Source organism: Triturus cristatus, chromosome 11 (genome assembly GCF_964204655.1).
Source record: "Triturus cristatus chromosome 11, aTriCri1.1, whole genome shotgun sequence".
NCBI classification, from domain to species: Eukaryota; Metazoa; Chordata; class Amphibia; order Caudata; family Salamandridae; genus Triturus; species Triturus cristatus.
Genome location: NC_140594.1, coordinates 251,938,237 through 251,945,776, shown reverse-complemented (window position 1 = coordinate 251,945,776; position 7,540 = coordinate 251,938,237).

Genomic DNA, 7,540 nt, shown 5'->3' with positions numbered 1-7,540 from the left:
CAAATTTGCGTAGCTAGGAGCAGCACAATTGCCCATAGAAGTACCGGCTAGTTGTAAAAAGAATTTGTTGTTCCATTCAAAGTAGCTGTGGTACAAAGTGTATTGCAGTAATTCCAGTAGGAAGATTTTTAATTCTTGTTGAATGTTGTGGTTGATTAAAAATGATTCAATTGCTTCTATACCTCTGTTGTGAGGAATGGATGTGTAAAGTGCACACACATCAATGGTGCATAAGGTTATCATCATGTCTGGATCAAGAGTTGTGTCATTCAATTTGATCAGAAAGTCTGTAGTGTCACGTATATATGTCGTCATCTGTTTCACAATGGGTTGAAGGTGTCTGTCTAGGTACTTCCCAGTAGGTTCATGAATGGATCCCTTAGTGGACACAATTGGGCGAAATGGTGGCTTATTCAAGTTTTTATGTATCTTTGTAAGCATGTGTAAGCTGGGACTCTTGGGGTATTCTTGTATTAAATATTTCTTATCCCTTTCTGTAATTGTGCCCATCGTACATGCTTTGTCAATTATGGTATTTAAGGTCTTCGCGAACTCTGCTGATGGATCCAGGGGTAGTTTCATGTATAATTCAAGATTGTGTACATGGTCATTAACGCTCTGTTGGTAGAATTCGGAGTCCATTATTACGAGTGCGCCACCTTTGTCAGCTTTACAACATTTGATGATGTGATTTTCGATGATTTGATTGATAGCTTGTGTTTCTTTGATGTTGAAGTTTGTCTTTTTTGTGGTGGGTTTTTTAAATAGTTCCTTGATTTCATCCATAGTGATAGTTTCATAAGAGTTGAATATTTTGTGACTTATTGGAGCCGTAATATAATGTTTTTCAAAGAAAGACAAGCAAACAAAAGCTACTAGTGCTTCACTGGCAAACTCTGTAAAGTGGCGCTAATGTTCTGGTGTGAATCAAACCAATCTGGCCACTTTGCGACCACTATGTCTTGTTTTATTTAGCTATTTATTTATTTCTCATATTTTGAACCTTTTCTCGAGGCTGCACTTTGGAATAGAAAAATGTCAGAAAAGACGGCATTTTCAGCAAAAGGGTTTTTCTTTTTTGGATCCATTTCACAAGGGAACAAATACAAGAAAGGAGAAAAGAAAGGCTGAGAACCCTGTTTGTTGAAGTCACGGTTTTCACTAGGTGAGAAGGAGCTAGACAGAGAGGGAAGAAGAGGAACAAGAAAGTGAACGAGTGGTGTGTGCTCGCTCGTGTGAAGCCACAAAAGTGAAAGCATTTGTAACCTGACCCAAAACAGATGGCAGGCTGCCCACGCAGAAGCTGCTCACTTTGGAGCTGGAGAACAGGGTTCAAGCTGCTCACTTTGGAGCTGGAGAACAGGGTTCGAGCTGCTCACTTTGAAGCTGGAGAACAGGGTACGAGCCTCGGCTGCATTTTTTAATTATTTAAAAATAAACAGCGATCTCAGAGTGGGGGTGGAGAGAGACAAATTAAAAGAATAATACACATGGAGGGGGAGACAGGTATAATTAAAAAAACAGGGTTGAGATGGAGAAATGTAGCATCTGAAACCAAGTATAACAAATGGTACGAGGAGGTGGCTCAACAAATAACGCTGCTGACTTTGGAGCAGGAAAACAGGGTTTGAGCCTCAGCGTGGGCTGCATCATTTAAGTGTGATTTAATTATGAATAAATCCCACGTAAATAGGGTCGGGTAATTGCAGGAAGCTGCTAGATGTGGAAATGCGAGCAGCAAAGAAAAAAGTAGTCCCTAATTAAAAAGATAACAGCCAGCAGTGTAAGTTAACTGTAGTTGGTCCATGCTGTTTCCTCTAGAAAGGGAAGAAAAAGGAAGTGATGTATCGGACCACAAGCCAACAATGAGCAAGATAAGAACAGCAATGCCAGATTCCACCAGATTGGTCTGCGCCAAGCTACCAGGCCATGAGCAGAGGTTATCTTTGGCATGTGACCTACCTGTCCTGACTAGAGTAGTGGGTTCGCCTGGCTGAGGTGCATACTCTAGCCAACCAGAAACCCAAATTTCTAACAGTGGCAAAAGTGTCCATGGCCCCTTCTGTAATACCAAATACCCCTGGGGATTCACAAAGTCGCCATTACACCCATAAGGATCGTGTAATACGCCCCAGGCCTCATTCCATGCAAAAGATGCTTACACTTGTGTGCCATCGAAATGAAGGCAGGGGGTGCATTGCGTCTCAAATCCTATGCTTTTTCAGGGCTCTGTGCTCATGTAGAGAATGCATTTATATATTTTAAAACAAGCCTGCCTGTTGGTTCATGAAGAGGCAGCATACCACTAGATGGCACCAGATGGTTACACTGCTCGTTTTTCTCTTCTCTAGCAAGGCACTTTTTATACTTCAAAGCAAGGCCCCAAAAGAACTTCAGGCAGGCCTGTCCCGCAGTATTAATGAAATACAGTACTCAATTCATTTCTTGACAAGGTATTACCAACCACTGAGACATTACCATAGTCACTGATGATCTAATGGTGATATCTACATACAATGGTATTAGTGCACTTATTCGGAACAGAAATGTAGCTTCCAGCTCATACCTATTTATTTGGAAAAAGCACCTTCGTCTAAATTAGGTAACTATGATTTATTAATTGGTCTGTGTTAACATGATAATTATGCTTGAAGAAATATTAATAGCAATGTTTTTGACACAGCACTAAAATATACTTTCATCCATCAACTTATACATATTATTTGAAATAGATATTTGAATTGAATTCTATGGCAAGACTGGAAGAAAGTATTATGCATCTCTTAATTTGCTTTATTTCAAATAGAAGCAGTCACGATTATTAAAAAACTACAAATCGCATCAGGCTTAGAAACAATAAGCCAATGGTAAAACAGCAGTAGTACACTACACAACGAATCAGATACATCGAACCCATATATTACCTGTGTTGACTGCAAACAGTCCTCTTTTCTTTCTTACATAAGTATTATTTCTTATTTTTTTTCATTATGGTGTTTTGCAATTTTATATTTCCATTATTACTGCTGTGGTTTATGTAATAGTTTAAGAGTATACTTTATTAGGCAAATAATTTGTTTGTTAGTTGCTCAACTGCCACGCGTAGCACGCGTGCCTGTTAGCTTTCAACTGAAAATCCCCACCTGAACTAGCGTTTGGCTTCGTGCTGCATGCTTCCTTCTCTCGTGCTCAAGTTGCAAGAATTGAGGGTATATTCACAATAACGTGTGATAAGCATCACCAAAATATGTCATCGCAACTTCACACATCGCAGCCTATCGCGGGAAAATAACCCTGTGTCAACATGGAATTCACAAGGCAGTACCATGCGATAGTCTGCCGACACCGCGGACAATGTCCGCGATACAACCACCTCGACGGAGATAAAAACACAAACCACAACGCGAAAAAACATGCGATGAGCCCATTCGCGATGAGGAAAGCAGGGATAAGCACCGCCAGGCCCGCGATACACACATAAGGCGGAAATAAGCACAATGAAAGCCTGAAAAAAAAGACAAACCACAAAGAAAACAACAGCCAAGCACAATGGAATCAACCCGAGCCAGCAGACAACCCCACAAGCCCCATTGGCCACAAAACATTGCACATGGCCATCTTGGACAAGGTGAATGCAGCCTGAGAGCGTAGGAATATAATGGAAGAAAACCAGAACATGCTGAATGATGTCAAAGGCACAAACAAGCAGAAACACGCCAACAATAAGAAGGCAGCAATGCACACCAGAGGTGGGAGTCCAGTGCCACACCAGGAGCTGGATGCATGGAGGAAATGGTGTTCACCACATCAGTCTGGAGATAGTGGCAGGACTCTGGGACCGCAAACTGCCTAAAACAGCAGACACAACAGCGACAGGAAGAGGAACAAGCAGGGGCTGGGGGACGGTGGAAGATGGACACAATGGCACACATGCACAATTAAGCACAGCACAACTGCAGACGAACTATGCCCAAGAGTAAAAACACCAACCAGGAGCACAAGTCACAAAACCCGGCAAAATCACACCTAAGAACAAGCACAAAAGTGAAAACCACACAGCCTGAAGGGGAGAAGGGTGAGCCAAATCAGAGCTGAAGGGACATCTCACACACAATGCAGAACACACACATAGGAAGCAGAGCACCCGAACATCGAACACAATGTGGTACAATCACCAACATCTGCACAACCTAACACAGGACACATGTGCACCCGTCTGTGTCCGGTAAACGGACATACGCATCTGGCTAAGCATGAAAAAGGGACATGATAATGCACAAGTCCAAACCGACAGTCCTGATGGGGTAGCAATGCACGTATGGCAGGGAGCCAGAGAGTCTGTGATACACACATTGGCATACAAATCAAGACACAACACAGTTGGAGACAAGTAAAAGTGTGGAAACTTTATCAACAAGTGCGTGTCAGTACGGCCAAGAGAAGTGCCATGAAATGCAGACCAATGCAGCAGCATGTCTGAATGAGGAACGTAGGAAAGCTCCCATGTCCACATCGGGGGAGTTCATCACCAACAAGTCAGTGCCAACCCGCGTTAGTTGTCTATGCCCGGAACATGAGTTCAGGCCAATGCAGCCATGTCCACTGTCATCTTGGGACATGTGACCAGATTCCCAACATGCAACCAGGCGTCGGGACACGTGCAATGGGTCACATCCAGTTGTGGCTGCAGGTTCCTTGTCACTCGTTCATGAACGGGAGTGCAGCTGCCTTGGCCAACATCTCCAATGAGCAATCGTTGTCCACCACATCTGACATGTCATCGACGTAATCCATCAGCTGACCTGGACAGATGTGCTGACTCCAACCACTGGACCCAATGTGCACCAAAGCCCAATCGGGTAGTGACTCAATGTGCTCACTGCACACGACGACTCGTGCAATCTCCCAGGTCCAGTTTCCAGCCTGCATGCCACACCTCCATGCATGCCATAAACGGGCATCACGGTGACACTCCTGGTCGTGGGCCAACGGGGGGCACACACACGTCGTAATCCAGGTCAGCTAGCGTCATGTTGGAGAGGTAGACACCCATGGACCACTCGAATGTGCACGTGTGACAATGCAACACAGGCTGAATGTAGGTGATGTCCGCAAGGCGGAAGCTCAGCCGGTAACTGATCCGCAGCACTGCCAATGGCAGTGTCCCCAGTACATGCAGCAGACGTGCATGGTACAGGTCCACGTGACTGGAGTCGAGCATGTGTCCGGGAAGGTCTGCCATTGCGTCAGTGGCTCTGCGTGAAGCAGCATAGGCTTGCCCAGTATCAGTCCTGTGGAAATAAATGGCACAGCTCGGTGCAATGAGCAATGTCTGTGTGCAATGGGTGCAGGCCTAGGGTATGGTGGGAGTACGTGTGAAGGCCATTTCACGCATGGTAACTATGACCAAGGACGTCTGCGTGTGGGATGTGTACATGTTGGTCTCACGTCGGGCAGTGCGTAGTGTGGGAGTCGCAAGCAAATGCTATTGTATCTGTCAGGGGGTGCTGCCCACATGCAAGTTCCTGCTCGGAGCTGCAGATGTGCTACCACCTGATCGTTCAGACAAAGGACCCTTCATCCCTACAGTGACTTCACCATGTGCATGCATACAGGAGATGGACAGAGGCCTGTCGTGGGTGTGGTGGGATGTCTGCGACCTTGGGAATCTTAGATGATATGACCAGGTGGGGCACATGAGCGGCCTCACTGTGTTTTACATTGCCACACAGCTGCTCCTCCCACCCACGAGCCCCCACACTTGTGTATGATGCCTCTGCGGTGTTCGCGGGGGGGTGCAGGACGGGTCCTGGGAGTGGTGGCGGGACTGGGGTGGTTGTGGTGGGTGTTGTGGCCCTCATCGGTATCCGCGTTGCATGATCATTGTCTCCATGGCATCTGTGGCTCTTCCGGTGTGGCTCTTGGCTGGGCTCCCTTTCGCTTTGCTGCAGGTAGTCTTCTGCGTGGTTTTAACTCGCATCGCGGATCTGGCAGTTCATTGTGAAAGTGGTGTTGTGGTTTTTTCATGTGTTTTTGCAAGGGAATGTCTACTCTGCATCTCATTAGGGTTTGTTGGTGGTGTCCACCGTAGTGATAAATTTGGGGGCAGTTATCGCAGGTATACTGGTGATGTCTGCAGCTTACACCAGCTTGTGAATAGGGTGTTGACTCTATCTCCACTATTGATGTGTTAAGGTGGAGATAAATCGGTGATAAGTCCATGTGAATATGCCCCATGGTTTTCTTTCTCCGGTCTCTGGTGGTGTATTTTCATGAACAGAGCATGTCCCAAGTTCTGTGCGTTTATTTAGTCAGACTCCTCCTTTGGCTCAATATTTCTTCAATGCATTCGGTGCAGAGGTTGACACCTCTTTAGGATGTGGCATTGCTGCACTCTGGCCTTGATATTTTTTCCTCAGACTTTGGCCATGGATATTTGACTTCCCCTTGTGGGAGGGTCCCTTTTGGTCCAGCCTTCTACAAAGTGACAAATGTAACCCTTGCTGCTCTAATATTATTCTATCACTCTTCCTTCAACTTGCTTTTGTATTTAAACAGTAGTTATTCTTGTGAAAAAAATGGCAATTTTGATTACAGTGCTATGGATTTTCATCTGCTTTCTTTGAGAATGATAATGAGAGTGAGAAATTTCACAATAATTTAAATGTTTTTATTCTTCAGTTGAACCAGCAGTATACTCCTCTATGACAAAAAGTACAAAAAATATCAATACTAAGTACTATCTGAGTAATTGCCTTGGATGCACAGTATTTATGACTCATGCCATTGTAAAGAACATTATGCTGTAAAGAACATTATGTCAAACATTTTTTGCCCCATTCTGTGTGGAAAGGCAGAAAGCTCAAGGCACAAACAATGTCTGTTAAAGTTTCTAGTGTGAAAAATAAGTCTTCAACATTTAATTTAGATGATGTGCCTATAACAAAAATGATAAAATGTGCACGTGGTTGGTGAGGTCTTCCTCACAAATGGTAATGTTCTTTTGAGGCCTCTTTCTAAGGAGGAGAATTTAACTAATGTTGGGCCTGGCCCTGTCTGCAGGGCCACCCCCGAAACCGTTTGCTTTTGCCTTAGAACTCTGAGCACTTTACCACTGCTAAACAGTGCTAAAGTGTATGTGCTCTCTGCTCTAAACATGATACTATTAGCTCATTCCCAGTTGGCATATTTAATTTACTAATACATCCCTAGGACAGTTCAATACAAATGTCCAGAGCCTGTAAATTAAATGCTGCTAGTGGGCCTGCAGCACTGTTTGTGCCACCCACTTAAGTAGCCCTTTAAACAATCCACTGGCCTGCCACTGCAGAACCTGATTCCAGTTTAAACTGCCACTTCAACCTGGCATAATAAGCCATTTGCCAGGCCCATAGCTTCCTTTTTTAATGCATAATTCCCCCTAGGGTAGGCCCTGGATAGCTCAAAGTGCAGGGTGCAATGTACTAAAAAAACAGGAAAAGGAAAGCAATTAGTATAATACTAGAACATAACACTGAAAACTAACTTATTTGGATGGATC